The sequence below is a fragment of the Lynx rufus genome, unplaced genomic scaffold (genome assembly GCF_022079265.1).
Source record: "Lynx rufus isolate CCGP_SWC_20201006 ecotype Redwood Valley unplaced genomic scaffold, mLynRuf1.p SCAF_18, whole genome shotgun sequence".
Classification (NCBI taxonomy): Eukaryota; Metazoa; Chordata; class Mammalia; order Carnivora; family Felidae; genus Lynx; species Lynx rufus.
Window position 1 is genome coordinate 14,451,508 of NW_025814832.1, and position 15,972 is coordinate 14,467,479.

The window sequence follows — 15,972 nt, forward strand, 5'->3', positions numbered from 1 at the left end:
ATTCTATGAGATCAATTTGTACTCTAACTTCAGGAATTAATATACCAAAAGTTCTAAGACAAATTTAGAATTTAAAAAAATTGTCCTAAACAGATAAAATTATCATACCTGAAATTATACAACAGAAAAAAACCCATAAAATGGTAGTGAAGATAATAATGTACCTATATAAGCTCTGAGAAAGAAGACTTGGTACCACAAACACAAAGTAGGATCTTTGTAAGGAAGGAGTGGGATATTCATACATTAATCTCTGAAAAAAATTATATTAGTAAAATGACAGACTTATATATGCATTGCTGCTTCATTACAAAAAAAAAAAGTTTTGGGGCACCTGGGTGGTTCAGTCAGTTGAGCATCTGACTTCAGCTCAGGTCATGATCTCAAGGTTTGAGAGTTGAGCCTCGCATCGGGCTCTGTGCTGACAGCTCAGAGCCTGGAGCCTGCTTCGGATTCTGGTCTCCTCTCTTCCTCTGCCCCTCCCTGACTCATGCTCTCTCTCAAAAATACACATTAAAAAAAAAAAAAACAACTCTGTTTAAAGTTTTCTGCTTTGGAACTTTACTGTTGGATTTATTTAGGGGCCCATTTTTGCAAATACATTTTCTTAAAAACAAAAACCTAAAATGGTCATAAATGGTAAGTCTATTTAGCCAAACCTCTTTATCAACCCAGATGAAGAATATGATATCACATTAATTGATGGCATATAAGTATGTGTATATATGAGTTTTTACAAGGAAGATAAGCAGACAGACAGACAGACATTCATCCACCTTAGGCAGCTCCCTTAGAACTGATAAAACATTCCTAATGAATAGAATTGTTTGCACAACATCTGTAATGTCAATTCATAGCCTAATCCATCATCCATACACAGAAGTCAAGTGAGATCCCAAAGGCAAAATTTCCAATTAGTTTTGTCTGGAAAGTTTAGGGCAAAGGTAATAAAATCAAGAATCCTGTGCTGATTCACTGGGAAAGCATTTGTTTGCCACACTCCTTCACTAAGGAACAAAAGGAGTCAGTGGTTAGGTTGGAATGTGATTCATTAGGAATATCTGGGTGATAAATAAATGAAAGGAGATGACAAATGGTTGTCTGTACAACTTGCAAAACCTTTGTTTTCTTTAAGTCTGACTTTTAAGGGACTTTAAAATGCTTTTGCAAACAGGAATTCTACTTCTCAAATTCTATTAATCATTGCTTTTCTCATCATAGTCAGAAAACAATTTACCTAAGGTTATGGTTTACAGCAAATCATTCTAGAAGGCTAAAGCATAAAACTATTGATTGCAAATAGGCACTGAGAAATTTTTTTTTTTTTTCAACGTTTATTTATTTTTGGGACAGAGAGAGACAGAGCATGAACGGGGGAGGGGCAGAGAGAGAAGGAGACACAGAATTGGAAACAGGCTCCAGGCTCTGAGCCATCAGCCCAGAGCCTGACCCAGGGCTCGAACTCACAGACCGCGAGATCGTGACCTGGCTGAAGTCGGACACTTAACCGACTGCGCCACCCAGGCACCCTTTTTTTTTAATTTTTTTTTTCAACGTTTATTTATTTTTGGGACAGAGAGAGACAGAGCATGAACGGGGGAGGGGCAGAGAGAGAAGGAGACACAGAATCGGAAACAGGCTCCAGGCTCTGAGCCATCACCCCAGAGCCTGAAGGCACTGAGAAGTTTAACTAGTGTTCATATTATTGTTGTGAGAAAGGTCCCAAGTTTACAAAATAAGCCTCTGGTCTCACTACATAAAATGTAGTATATATAATGTCAAAAAGCAGTAATTTGAGCATTAATGTGCATTTGTTTTCTGAATCTGTTAGTAACTTATTAGATATAATCGGACTTCCATCTCACATTTATTTGATGAAAATCCTAATAATAATAATTGTAACAATGCCTGCATGACCTAAGTAACAGGGCAAGAATGTAAGAGATTCTTTTATTTTTTATTTTTTTCATGTTTATTTATTTTGAGAGAGAAGAGAGAATGAGCAGGGGAGGGGCAGAGAGACAGTGAAAGAGAGAATCCCAAGCAGGCTCTGCACAGCGCAAAGCTGGACATGGAGCTCAATCTCATGAACTGTAAGATCATGACTTGAGCTGAAATCAAGAGCAAGACACTTAACCTACTGAGCCACCCAGGCATCCCTTTATGAGATTCTATAGTAAAAGTGTTATGGTAAGTATAAAACTGCTAACCAAAACAAAAATGTATAATAAATTCTATAGTGCATGCTCCCAAGATATAAGGACATTCAATAGAAGTCATTTTTATTATATTGAATTAATCCATGTTTCCTTTTTTAAAGACTTTATTTATTTTATTTTTATTTAAAAAAATTTTTTTAATGTTTATTCATTTTTGAAAGACAGAGCACAACTAGGGGTGGGGAGGAGAGAAAGGGGGGACACAGAATCTGAAGCAGGCTCCAGGCTCTGAGCTGCCAGCACCAGAGCCTGACGCAGGGCTCGAACCCATGAACAGCGAGATCATGATCTGAGCCGAAGTCGGACACTCAACCGACTGAGCCACCCAGGCGCCCCTAAAGATTTTATTTTTAAGTAATCTCTATACCCAACCTGGGGCCTGAATCACCACCCTGAGATCAACAGTCTCATGCTCCACTGACTGAGCCAGCCAGGCACCCCTAGACATGTTTTACTTATCTTCTCTAAACCTAAGCAACTTGTGATCATAAAGTTGATTTAAGTGTTCAGGAGAAGAGAACCACATATTTATAGAGAACTTTAAAAAAGGCTATTATAAATTATTTAAAATATATACCCAATAGGACAGATTTCAGCTAACCTGAATCTCCTTATCTTTCATTAAAGCACACATTAATAAACAGTGATTTAAGGGCAGGAAGTTATCCAGTCTATGCATACCCCTTTTGTTTTGTGAAAACCTGGCCCTATGTCCTGGAGACCTTGGTTTCTTCTTTTGATGTGGTGATACTCACAAGAGTTAATACATGAGTCACTCTTTGGGGAAAGGCAGGGAGAAGAGCTGATCATGCCTTCATCAAAAAAAGCGCAAACAGACCTTTTCTAAGAAGGGCCTGTTTGGTCTTCCCACCAGAGTCCTGAATCACTGCATACTTATAGCCAGAGTCATTATACCTATACAGAGCATTATCCAGTTACACCAGAATCCTACTTTTGCCAATGCCTTCCCTCATTTTTGCCTTATACAGGGATAGACAGGTGAGCAATGAGGCATTTATCAGAGTCAAGCAGGGAAAAAAGAGGTTGGCTAACAATTTTTTAAAAGAATTCTCCCACCGCATAGCATTAAGCCATTACTACAATATTCCTCTTACTGAACCTACTTCACTATTTCATTTCAATCCATATCCATGCAGTTTTCCAAGTAACATTTACTTTAGGCATTAAAGAGCCAATAGTCAAAAAGTATAAGAAATGTCTACACCTAAGGAAAACACAGCTTTTTAGTAGCATACTATAAAGTACTATATACATACTATAAAGCACTTGTTCATTAAAGGAAAAGGCGGGGTTACAGAAGGGTTCTATAAACATTCAACAGCAATCAAGATGTCATATTTTTAAATATACAATCATTACCACATACTTTTGTAATGAAATAATCCTAAACTTTAAAGCAGAAACAGGCCTCTGAATTTTACACAAAGGCAAATATCTCACAACTAACTTTATTTTATAACAGAGAGAAATTTTTTTTTCTATTACAATGGTCCTATTAAACAAATGACTCATTAATACTATTCAGATGATAATGCCTTGATGTTATAGCTTTTAATAAAACCTAATATATTCTACAACGTAATTGAACTGTTCCAAAGCTTTTCTATATCCCAACTGCATCTAGACAGGGCAACTCTAACACTTTCAACACGTGACTATCCCTCCCATCCAGGAATTCAATGGTTAAAATGTACATGCCAAAGGGAAAAGTTATCTGTAACGTATATTCAGCCTTCTATTTATAGCTCAATATTTGGGTGCCTTTTACCATTATTGTTGATAGTTCTTGTTCTCATTAGACTTCTTTTTCTAAGAGTGGGTTTTTTTGAAAGGAATCTAGGGCTTCCTAAGGCTTTGTCCAGGAAACTGCTCCACCTAGTGTCAGAACTGTTCACATATTTGAGACTTGTAAATTCCTGTCTAAGGACTCATTCTCTTTGTTATTATTAAGAAAAATAAACTTTATAAATCATAAATGGCACATACAGTATACAAATGGCTCTTTAATCATCTGCTTGCCTTGTAACTTGGTGAATAATAATATATGTGTGTTAAGGAGCATGCCTGAGATATATTTCTCATCAAGTACCAAAGTTCCTGTTTTTGTTAGCCCGGTTGTTTACAGAATTATGAATCATATTTTTCTAGTAATGGGAAGTAATTCTAAGGTGGCTACTGAAATAACCCATCACTTCTCCCAACTGTTTTTAACACTCTAAACTTAATCCATAAATTACTTACTTCTCATAATGAATGCAATGTTGTAAAAACCAGTATTTAATAGCTGCACACATTAACAATTACTACATGAAATTAGAATTAAATCTTACTGTCATCAGGCAACTCATTTGGAGGCAATTCCCCCACTTCCCTTTTCATGCAAAATTCATTCTTTTTCCCTCGATGGTTTTCTAGACCACTCAAGCACTCACACAACTATATTCTCTTATAAACCATCACGTTAAGTCTAATATTATGACTGGAAGAGAGAAATGATAATATTTTTGGCAAATGGATGAGTCAAATGCATATGTCTTATAAAAATCCTTAGAAGATGGCTAGCTCACTAAGGCTCCCAAACTCAATATGCTTCTTCTAATGAACTACTGTCACCTTGTGAGTTAGAGCAAGGCAAACTACAGCTTGAAGACCAACGTGTTTCTGTGAATAAAGTTCACGTTCCTTTACATATTGTCCTTTGATCCTTTCTCATTGTAATGACAGATCTGAGGAGTTGCAAGAGAAACTGCATGGCTTAAGATATTTACTATGTGGCTCTTTACAGAAAAAGTGCTGACCAATGAGATGTCTGGCCCTGATCAGACCATTTAAGGTGGAAATAAGAGGTTATTAACATCAGCAACATTCCCTTCATTAAGTTGTTTTTACTCTGGGCATAATTTCCACTAATAAATAAGCATTCCTGGATCATTCATGTTCTAAATCTTCTGAAAGGAAATCTGCTACATGCTTAAGACTAAAAGAGATTTGTTAATGGATTTCTGGAAATTAATATCCAAGAGAAGAGTGCTTAGAAGGCGCAATCTGAGAAAAATCTGCCAGCCACAGAAGCCTTTTTACATCTGATCTACTTATTAAAAAACATGAGTAAAGTAAATGAATGAAATCAGTAACCTGCACTACTTTCCAGGCAAAATTTGCTCATGAAATAGACATCACACAAAGGAACAAAAAAATGCCTAAGAAATAAAATAGGCAGAGAGTAGTTTACAAATGCTATTTAATTTCTATTTTGTTATTTAGTTAGGATTCTTTTCTTATGTAACAAAATAACATATCTTACTATAGATATACCAGAGACCATAAGCATGCTCATAAACACTAAGTAAAAAAAACAAAAATCACATTTTAAATCATTATGCCTGGTGTTTATCTAAATTCAATGCAAAGAGGGGCGCCTGGGTGGCGCAGTCGGTTGAGCGTCCGACTTCAGCCAGGTCACGATCTCGCGGTCCGTGGGTTCGAGCCCCGCGTCGGGCTCTGGGCTGATGGCTCAGAGCCTGGAGCCTGTTTCCGATTCTGTGTCTCCCTCTCTCTCTGCCCCTCCCCCGTTCATGCTCTGTCTCTCTCTGTCCCAGAAATAAATAAAAACGTTGAAAAAAAAATTAAAAAAAAAAAAATAAATTCAATGCAAAGAGCATATTACAATGTTATTTATAAAGCAGAGAGTAGATGTAGTTTTATTTGCTGGGGAAATAAAACAGAGGCTGTAGTGGTGTTCAATATAAAACTATTATGCAAAATAAGAAAAAGCTATAGACAGATTAGGTCATTTTTCATCAATAGTCATACCCTTTCTACTGTCTCTGCTTTAGATCAGGTAATTACTACCTCTCACCTGGACAACTGCCTTCTAACTAGACCCCTTATTTTCAGTTGCTTCCCCACCAAATCTATCCTCCACAATGCTTTCTGAGTTATGTTCCTAAACCACATGTTAAAACTTGTTTGGAAAATTCTTTGTGACACATAAAACATAAACTCCCTACTGACATTTAAAGCTTTCCACAATTTGGCACCAATGTATTTTCACACATGGGTCTTCTTTCCATTTCCAAGATTTCCTACTTTCATATCTGACTGCCTATCCCTCAATAAACCCATCTTTGTGAACTTTTCCTATTCTTTCTCCAAGAGAATTCCTCCCCATTTTAGGAGGTCTTATAACAATTTATGAATATCACTATGAGAGTATTTATATTTGCCATAATGTCCTGCAGTATATGTATTTATGTAATAGATATCTTCTGTTCTATATAATGGATTCCTTTTTTTTTTTGTAATTCACATAGTATTTCAGAGCGTTTTTTTGCACTAATTAAATGTTCAAACTTTTTGAAGTGAACTAAAATGAATTACTACAGTGATGACTTTATGAAAAAATTCAGTTTTTTGAGAATATATAAGACAACCTGTTTGTTCTCAGTCTTAGTTCAAAAAAGCCTCACAAAAATAAATGTTATCTAAATGAACACTTTCTGATTTTAGGAAGTAGTTAGATGCCAATTTAAAATAACTATAGCAGGGGTGCCTGGCTCAGTTGGAAGAGCATGCAACATCTTGATCTTGGGGTCTTGAGTTCAACCCCCATGTAGGGTGTAGAGAGTACTTAGATAAATAAAACTTTAAAATGACTATAAAATTTCAAAACAAAACAGTATATGTACTAAAACAGAACATTTAAATACAGCATATACAGAAAAGTCCATTATACATACATCTTAATGAGTTATTACAGCACAAGTATCCTCTACCTAGGTCAAGAAATAGAAACATACAACACAGGGACCTACCCTACTGGTTGTTAAGGTTGATTACAAAGCTAGTGTAATGAAACTTTTTTCAATTGGTCTGTTAATTTCTACAAACTTTGACTGATATTGCACTGATTCTGTGGATAAAACTGGGAGAACTCACAGCCTTGCAATACTGTATCTTCTAATCCATGAACATGATATTCCTTTTTATCTAGATTTTTCTGCTTCCAATAATATTTTACAATTTATGTAGAAGTGAACCATATCTTTTATAAGAGTTATTCCTAGATTTTTGCTTTTTTAAATAAAATGCTATTATAAATAGTACCTTCTAAAAAATTTCACTGTTTTTTACAGTATGTAAAAATACAATTGTTATATATATATTGACCTGGCATCCAACAATTATACTATACTCCCCTATTAATTCTCCAAGTTTGTGGAAGTTATGTCCTTCTCTCAGTAGTTCTGCCAAGTTTTGCTTTTTATTTGTTTTTATTTTTATTTTCCAGAGTAAGCTCTACGTCCAATGTGGAGCTTGAACTCATGACAGAGATTTAGAGTCACATGCTCCACAGACTGAGCCAGCCAGATGCCCCAAGGTTTGCTTTTTTTTTTTTTAATGTTTATTTATTTTTGAGAGAGAGAGAATGCATGTAAGCAGGGAAGGGGCACAGAGAGAGGGAGACAGAAGATCTGAAGCAGGCTTTGAGCTGACAGCAGCAAGCCCGATGTGGGGCTCAAACTCATGAACCATGAAATCATGACCTGAGCTGAAGTCAGACACTCAACCAACTAAGCCACCTAAGCGCCCCCCAAATTTTGCTTTGAGTATATAAGATAAATACAAATATAACTGTTATAACTTCCTGGTGAATTAATCTTTTATTATTAAGAACTGATGCATTCTATTAACACTTTCTGCCTCATACTCTACTTTGACTTCAATATAGGTACATAAGCTCACTGACATTTCGCTCATCTTTTTCCATCCTTTTACCATTAATCTTTGTGTATTCATGTTTTATGTATGTAGTTTGCATACAGCAAATAGCTAAATATTTTTTTACATTTATCTGGACAATAGAAAGTGATATTTATTCCACTTACATTTATATAATTATTGATATATTTGGGATTTAAATCTACCACTGAATGCTTACTAATCATCCTATTTATGTTCGTTTTGTCCTTCTTTGCCTTCTTTTGGTTTGGCTTTTAAAAAATTACTCAATTTTTACCTGCCCTTATTAGCTTGATTTTTATATATCTTTCTAGTGCTTACCCTAAAGATTATAAAATAAATCCTTGTTTATTAAAGTGCTATATAAATGAATATCTTGCCTTTAACAGAATACAAAGGCCTTAGAATAATTATTCTTCAATAATTTCAATTATTCCACATCTGATTTGTAGATGATGTATTTTAATTCTCTCTGTATTTTAATCTCTTAAGACTATCATTGGGGCACCTGGGTGGCTCAGTCGGTTGAGTATCTGACTTCAGCTCAGGTCATGATCTCACAGCTTGTGAATTCGAGCCCTGCGTCAGGCTCTGTGCTGACAGCTCAGAGCCTGGAGCCTGCTTCTGCTTCTGTGTCTCCCTCTCTCCCTGCCCCTAACCCGCTCACGTTCTGTCTCTGTCTCTCTCAAAAATAAATAAACATTAAAAAAAAAAAAAGACATTATCATTACTGCGACATCATGAGCTGAGCTGAAGTCAGACGCTTAGCCGACTGAGCCACCCAGGCACCCTGATGTCAATCTTAATTTCAATTTACCCATATATTTACCCTTCTTATTTTTCATTTGTTCCTGAATCTCTGGGCTTCAATCAAGAAACACTTTCCTTCAATTCAAAGAATATCTTTTACTATTTCCTTTAGAGAATGTTTGCTGATGACAAACTTTCTGTTTTTTGGTTTTTTTTAGTATCTTTATTTTATACTGTTCACAGCATACTTTGAGTATAGAATCCTCTGTTGGTAGCTATTTTCTTCTAGCCCTTTATTTAAAGATACCATTCCACTGTCAGCTGTTAACTTCTCAACAAAATCCATGACAGCAAGAAATCAGTCTTACTGGAGTTCTTTTGAAGACATCATGGTTTTTTTCTCCATTTCTTTTTGTTCTGGACATTTTTCTCTTGCCTATTTTGCAGTTTATTAGTCCTCTCTTAGGTATATCTACTGAAAGTCCATTAATTGAGTTCTTAATTTCAGTTACTATGTTTTTTCAATTCTAGAATTTCCACTTGCCTCTCTTTTATAGACTCTAATTCTCTGCCAAAATATTCAAACTTGTTTATTACCTTGAACACAATGCTTTAATTTTTTTTTTATGTTTATTCATTTCTGAAAGACAGAGACTGAGCACAAGCAGGGGTGGGGCGGAGAGAGAGGGGGACACAGAATCTGAAGCGGGCTCCAGGCTCTGAGCTGTCAGCACAGAGCCTGACGTGGGGCTCAAACTCATGAACCGTGAGATCATGACCTGAGCCAAAGTCAGAGGCTCAACTGACTGAGCCACCCAGGCACCCCCACATTGCTTTAGATTAATACATGTATAATAACTTCATTAAATGGATCCCCTGTGGATCTGTTTCTATTATTTCTTTGTATTGACCAAATTAACTTGTCTCCTCAGATACCTGATTACTTTTGACTGAGTGCTAGACTTATATATGAAAAAAATATGGAATTAATGTGAAGCCTAGAATGATTTTATTTTCCTCTAGACTTAAGATTTAAGCCTGAGCTTCAGTCTCTGTAAGGGCTAATTTATATCTAATTCATCCTTACCTTTAAAGTGTGGCTCCTTAGGGTTCCAATCCAAAGCCTGCAAGTTTATCAAAGCATATCATTTGCCAGTATCACCTGTCTAGGTTTCCTCTTTAACATTACGGTTGCCCTTATAATTCTTTGCTCTTTTTTTTTTTCTCTATGATACCTTTAGGCAGACTTTTTTTTTTTTTTTTTATTTAGAGACAGAAATCACACACACACAGGCACAAGTGAGAGAGGGAGAGCAAGGGCTGTCAGCACAGAGCCCAACATGGCACTCAATCCCAGGAACCATGAGATCATGATCTAAGCTGAAATTAAGAGTCAGATGCTCAACCCATTGAGTCACCCAGGCACAGGAGTTTTTAAATTTTATCAACCTGTTAAAGATACTTTCATGAGAGTATTGATCTAAATTGCCTAATCTATCATCACTGGAAATGAAACAATTATCAGTGGTTTTTATGCTATAACATACTGCTGTATTAAAATAAATTGTGGGAGCACTTGCAGCAATGTGGATGGAACTCGAGTGTATTATGCTAAACGAAGTAAGTTAGTCAAAGAAAGACAAATATCATATGATTTCACTCTTATGTGGAATTTGATAAATACAAAACAGATGAACATAGAAGGGAAGGAAAAATAAAATAAAAGCAGAGAGGGAGGAAAACCATAGGAGACTCTTAAATACAGAGAACAAACTGAGGGCTGCTGGAGGGATTTTGGGTGGGGGAATGGGCTACATGGGTAATGGGCATCAAGGAGATCACTTGTTGGGATGAGCACTGGGTGTTATATGTAAGTGATGAATCACTGGGTTCTACTCCTGAAACCAATACTACACTATATGTTAAGTAATTTGAATTTAAATGAATAAATAAAAAATACAAAAATAAATAAAAAATAAAAATAAATAATAAACAAAGGGTGTGAGAGTCCTATGCAAAGAAAATTTTAAGACTTAAAAAAATGTACAGCACCTGTGAGACATTTTATTAAATTCTTGGAATAATTTAAAAAATCAATTGTGGGAAATGTTGCTTATAATTTCTTAAGAGTAACAGCTAAAGTGTGTAAAATGAAATGACTGCCTTTTAAATAAAATCATAGTAAGAATAATGATAATAGTAGTAGCTATCATTTGAGAACCTTATATATACTAGCCAGTGAGCTGAAAAGTGTACATGTGTTATTTCATGTACATGTGTTACTTCATCATTTCAATAACGTGTTATTTCAATCCTCAAAACAGCCTTATGCAACAGGCATCATTCCCATTTTCAGCTGAACAAAATAAGGTTTAAAAGTTAAGAAACTTGCCAAATATCATAGTAATATTTGACTCAGCATTCAAACTGAGCTGTTTGACTCTGCATATGCCCTATTACCTCTCATGATAGGAATGAAAGATTTCAGTCCCATAACAAAATCACCTTCAATTACTTGCATAGTCTTGAATAATAAAGAAAATAATGGAATTATGGCATTATATCTGAAACTGGGCACACCACAGTAGTATGTCCTGCCTGCAAATATTTATATCACAATAGAAGGAAAAGCTAATAACTGTTAAACTAATTAATGAATATGGAAAACTATTAAGAAAACTTATTTTCATTCACATGCATTATAGTTATAAATACAGATAAATAATAGAATATGCCTCTATAATCTAAGTAGAGCTATTTAAAGGTTTCATATTTATCTAGAACACAACTTGCAAATATAGTGGTTACATTGGTTGTATTAGCAATGCCACCTAGTGGCAGCCAAAGAATAGACAGACGTAGGAAAAAGTTCTAGAAGAGTGGTTCTTAAGTTGCTATGCATTAGTCTTTGGAGAATCTTAGAAGTCCTTTTTGCCAGAAAGATGCATATTTTGTAGACACATAACAACATGTATAGTGTTTCAGGAAATTAACAGACAGACCTCTTGAAGCCCATTTGTTGACTATTACAATTAATGGAACAAACCAACTAACTCAGAGGCACAACTAACCTCCCTTGACCCTTGAGAAAAAAATCCATTCACTTTCCCTTCCCTTACTTTCTGGTTAGTAATCATTATTCCTACATAAATAGCATCTAACTTCTCCTTTGTGGCTAGATACATGTTCTCTGAAAACTACTGGATTTCCACTGTTTTCAAATCAGTTTACAAAATTTGATGGTAGCCCAAACTAGTCATTTTTCCCTATTGATTTTCATTAAATTTAATGTGGATCAAACAACTATTTTTACTTCTGATGTTGGAAGTAATGAGGACTTTCAGGGCATCTTGAATTAAGTTATAGCTTTTCAAACATATCTAAAATATAAATAAATTGTTTACTGACAAACTTATAAATCAAGACTGTTTCTCCATTTTATTATTTTTTTAAACTTTAAGTAGGCTCCATGCTCAACGTGGAGCTCAAATTCATGATTCTGAGATCAAGAGTCGCATGCTCTACCAACTGAGCAAGCCAGACACCCCAAAACAATTTTTCAATTTTAAGGGCAGACAGACAGGTATCTAATATTCTAGGAAATATAGTAACCCTTTGAGATGATCATTTAGCTGTACAATGAATTATAATGAACTAAGTGAAACTTCGAAAAGAGGTAATTTCCGTATTGAGAAGAATCTAATTGGGAAATTTTGTCTATTTAGGAAAAATTTTTCTAGTTCATTTTTAAGCCATGACTTCCAGTAAAGAGTACTGTAATGAAGAATGAATTAAATCTTTTCCTTTTGTTAAATTTGGTTTCTTTTTCATCTATTTTACCACAAATTATTATCAAAAGGATAGTTAAATTTCTGACTGCATTACTCTCCTAACATGGTCACTTGTTTTCTTGCCTGAGGAGTTACATGTTGTATATGGAAAATGTGCCAGTTTCATTGGTACAAAAATATATGACATTAGAATGTTAATATCACATCCCTAAGTGAGAATAAAGGCTCATAAATGAAGGGAGGTATAATTAGGACTTTCCAAACACAATTACATTTCACAGATACAAAGCAAAAGGAGTGGCCATCTATAAGGATAAACTCTGTTGACCATCTGTCACCAAGAAAATGTTAAGTTTTTAAAATAGGGACACCCAGGTGGCTTAGTCAGTTGAGTATCCAACACTTGATTTCAGTTCAGGTCATGATCCTGTGGTTCATGGGTTTGGGCACCCATAGGGCTCCACACTGACAACTGCCTGGGATTCTGTCTCCTCCCTCTCTCTCTCTGCCCCTTCCCCGCTCTCTCATTCTCTCTCTCAAAATAAATAAAAATAAACTTTAAACAGGCTTGGGATTCTCTCTCTACCTTCCCCCTCTGCCCTCCCCCACTCACTCTGTCTCTCAAAATTAACTTCAAAAAAAAAATATATATATATAACAAATTATTTAGAATAGCTTCTTAAATATCACAGATCAAATTTTTATTTTTTATTTTATTATTATTTACTGTTTATTTATTTTCGAAACAGAGCGTGAGCAGGGGAGGGGCAGAGAGACAGGGAGACACAGAATCCGAAGCAGGCTCCAGGCTCTGAGCTGTCAGCACAGAGTCGAACGCAGGGCTCAAACTCATGAACTGTGAGATCACGACCTGAGCCGAAGTTGGATGCTCAACCTACTGAGCCATCCAGACATTCCACAGATCAAATTTTAAAGCTTTATTTGATTCTGCTTTGCTTCTGGTTTCCTGGCTATTTTTCTCTGTTCTAGAATGCCAAAGTTTACAAGTGGACAGTCTTATTGATGAATTTTTTTCTTCCACATCTGCTACCCTATTGGTTATTGACTATCAGGTGAAAAAAGACATATATAAACCCAACTACACGACATTTTGGAAAAGCCAAAACTTATAGAGACAATAAAAGGATCAGTGTTTACTAAGGTTTCACTGGTAGAGGGGAGGTGGAAGGCAGGATAAATAGGTAGAAGAGAGGCAATTTTTAGGGCAGTAAAACTATTCCATATGATACTATAATGGGGGGTACAAAACACTATGTATTTGTCAAAACCCACAGAACTGTAAAACAAAGTGAACTCTAATACTAATAATAGGTTTTAGTTTATAATGTATCGATACTGGCTCCTCAATTGTGACAAGGGTACCACCCCAAAGTAAGATGTTAATAATAGGGAAACTATCGTTATGTTATACATCTGAAACTAATATAATATTTTATATCAATTATACCTCAACAGAAAACAACAACAACAAAAAACAGGAGAACCTGTGTGTGTGTATAAAATGGTACGTGGAAACTTTTTTTTTTTCCTCAATTTTTCTGCAACCCTAAAACTGGTCCAAAAATAAAGCCAGAAAGAAGGGAAAGAAAGGAAAAGGAAAAGAAAAAGGAAGAGGAAGAAGAAAAGAAGGGAAAGAAAGAAAGAATTCTTAGTCCTTTACAAATTTCCCTTCTTTCTGTCCAACCACTTGCACCAGCAACCCACCTGGATCAGGTGAAAATCTCATGTACCTTGCAAGATAATTATAACATCCTTTTAAATTTCTCTTTTCAGATACTTATAATACGTACTCAATAAACAACTGAATATAAAACTGTTTTCTATTCAGTTAGTGGTATCAACTCAAGTAAAAAACCAACAATTATCTTTGGCTCCTTTCCCCATAATTAAACCATAACATCTTTGTGATTATACTAGTAAAATTTCTCTAAGATTTGTCCCGTTCCATCCCAATGCTGTTGCCACTCCAACCACTCTTCTGAAATATTTAAAATTTATGGCATCTTTTGTTTTCATTCCACTTGATTGCTCTCTGCAAATTCTTTTTTGTAAATATCCCCTCCTCTCCATACTGCCTGCTACCTCCATGGAAGCCTGTGTCTTTCAGAAGGATTATCATAATTGCCCATCTTCTTTCTCTCCCATTTTCAATCTATCTCCCACACTACAGCCAATATCATATGTTTAAAATGCAGATCTGGTTATTTTACTTGTATTTAATTTTAGCGCATTTAAAGTAATTCTAAACACTACTCACAAACAAAAATCAAATTTATTTAGTGCTGAAAAAAGTGGCCTTGGGGTGCCTGGGTGGCTCAGTCGGTTGGGCGTCCGACTTCGGCTCAGGTCATGATCTCGCGGTCCGTGAGTTCGGGCCCCGCATCGGGCTCTGTGCTCAGAGCCTGCAGACTGTTTCGGATTCTGTGTCTCCCTCTCTCTCTGACCCTCCCCCGTTCATGCTCTGTCTCTCTCTGTCTCAAAAATAAATAAACATAAAAAAAAAAAAAAAAAAAAAAAAAAGTGGCCTGATCCACTCTGCACTCCAGTTTATTATCATCAGTGATAATGCCACAAAACTTTTATACAGCTCTTACCTATAATGCAACAGTTTCAGATGTTCCCTGATTAAATCTTCATACTTGCTGAACTAATATATATAGTATTTACTTTAATGAGAGAGTATAATACCTTCCCTCAAATAGCTATTGAAGAGTTTCTTCTACACTTGTGAAAAGTCTAACCACATTCCATTAAATCTGCACTCTGATCTCCCAGCAGAAGTAACTAGTTAATTTATGGAAGCAAAGACTTGATTTTTCACTCAAATGAATTTTATAATAATTATTGATTATTTGTATGTTTCTAAAACCTTTACTGGATATCAATGGAACTAAAATAATAATGTTTTCACATCACGACATTTTATAAATGTCACCTTATAAAGGTTTCTCATGGATATGAAAAGAAACAGGAAACATATAACTTCCTTGTCTCAAATTTCTTTACCCTAACTTATTGTGCAATTTCTACATTTCATTAGAATCACTTTTAAGATTCAGCAGAATCTGCTACCTGGGTTGCTTTTTAGATACTTCTAAATTAATCCAGTGCTACAAATTAGTTCCTTAATCTGGTTTTCCCAAAGAATCTCAGAAGAAAGATTTAGAAAAGAACAGAGTGGTAACCTATAACCTCTAATTCCTTCTTTTCTCCTCTCCCTCAACCTCAAATATAGTATTATATGTCTAAGAATTTAGTTATTAAAGAAACACTGATATGGATTAGTTCTCTGGGATTATGTCCCTATTTGGGATTAAATCAGCGAGCAATCATGAACAGAATTCTAAAATTCCATATTTTAAACTCCCATAAACTTGGAGAAGTTATGAATTATAGATTCTCAAATTATTCTTCAGACCATTAATTTA

General features: G+C 35.3%; 1 protein-coding gene across 2 annotated transcripts in view; it reads right to left on the reverse strand.

The window, feature by feature from the left end:
- Positions 1-15,972, reverse strand: part of VMP1 (vacuole membrane protein 1) — a 128,843-nt gene that overhangs the window by 79,093 nt on the left and 33,778 nt on the right. The gene's annotated exons all lie outside the window — the stretch shown is intronic.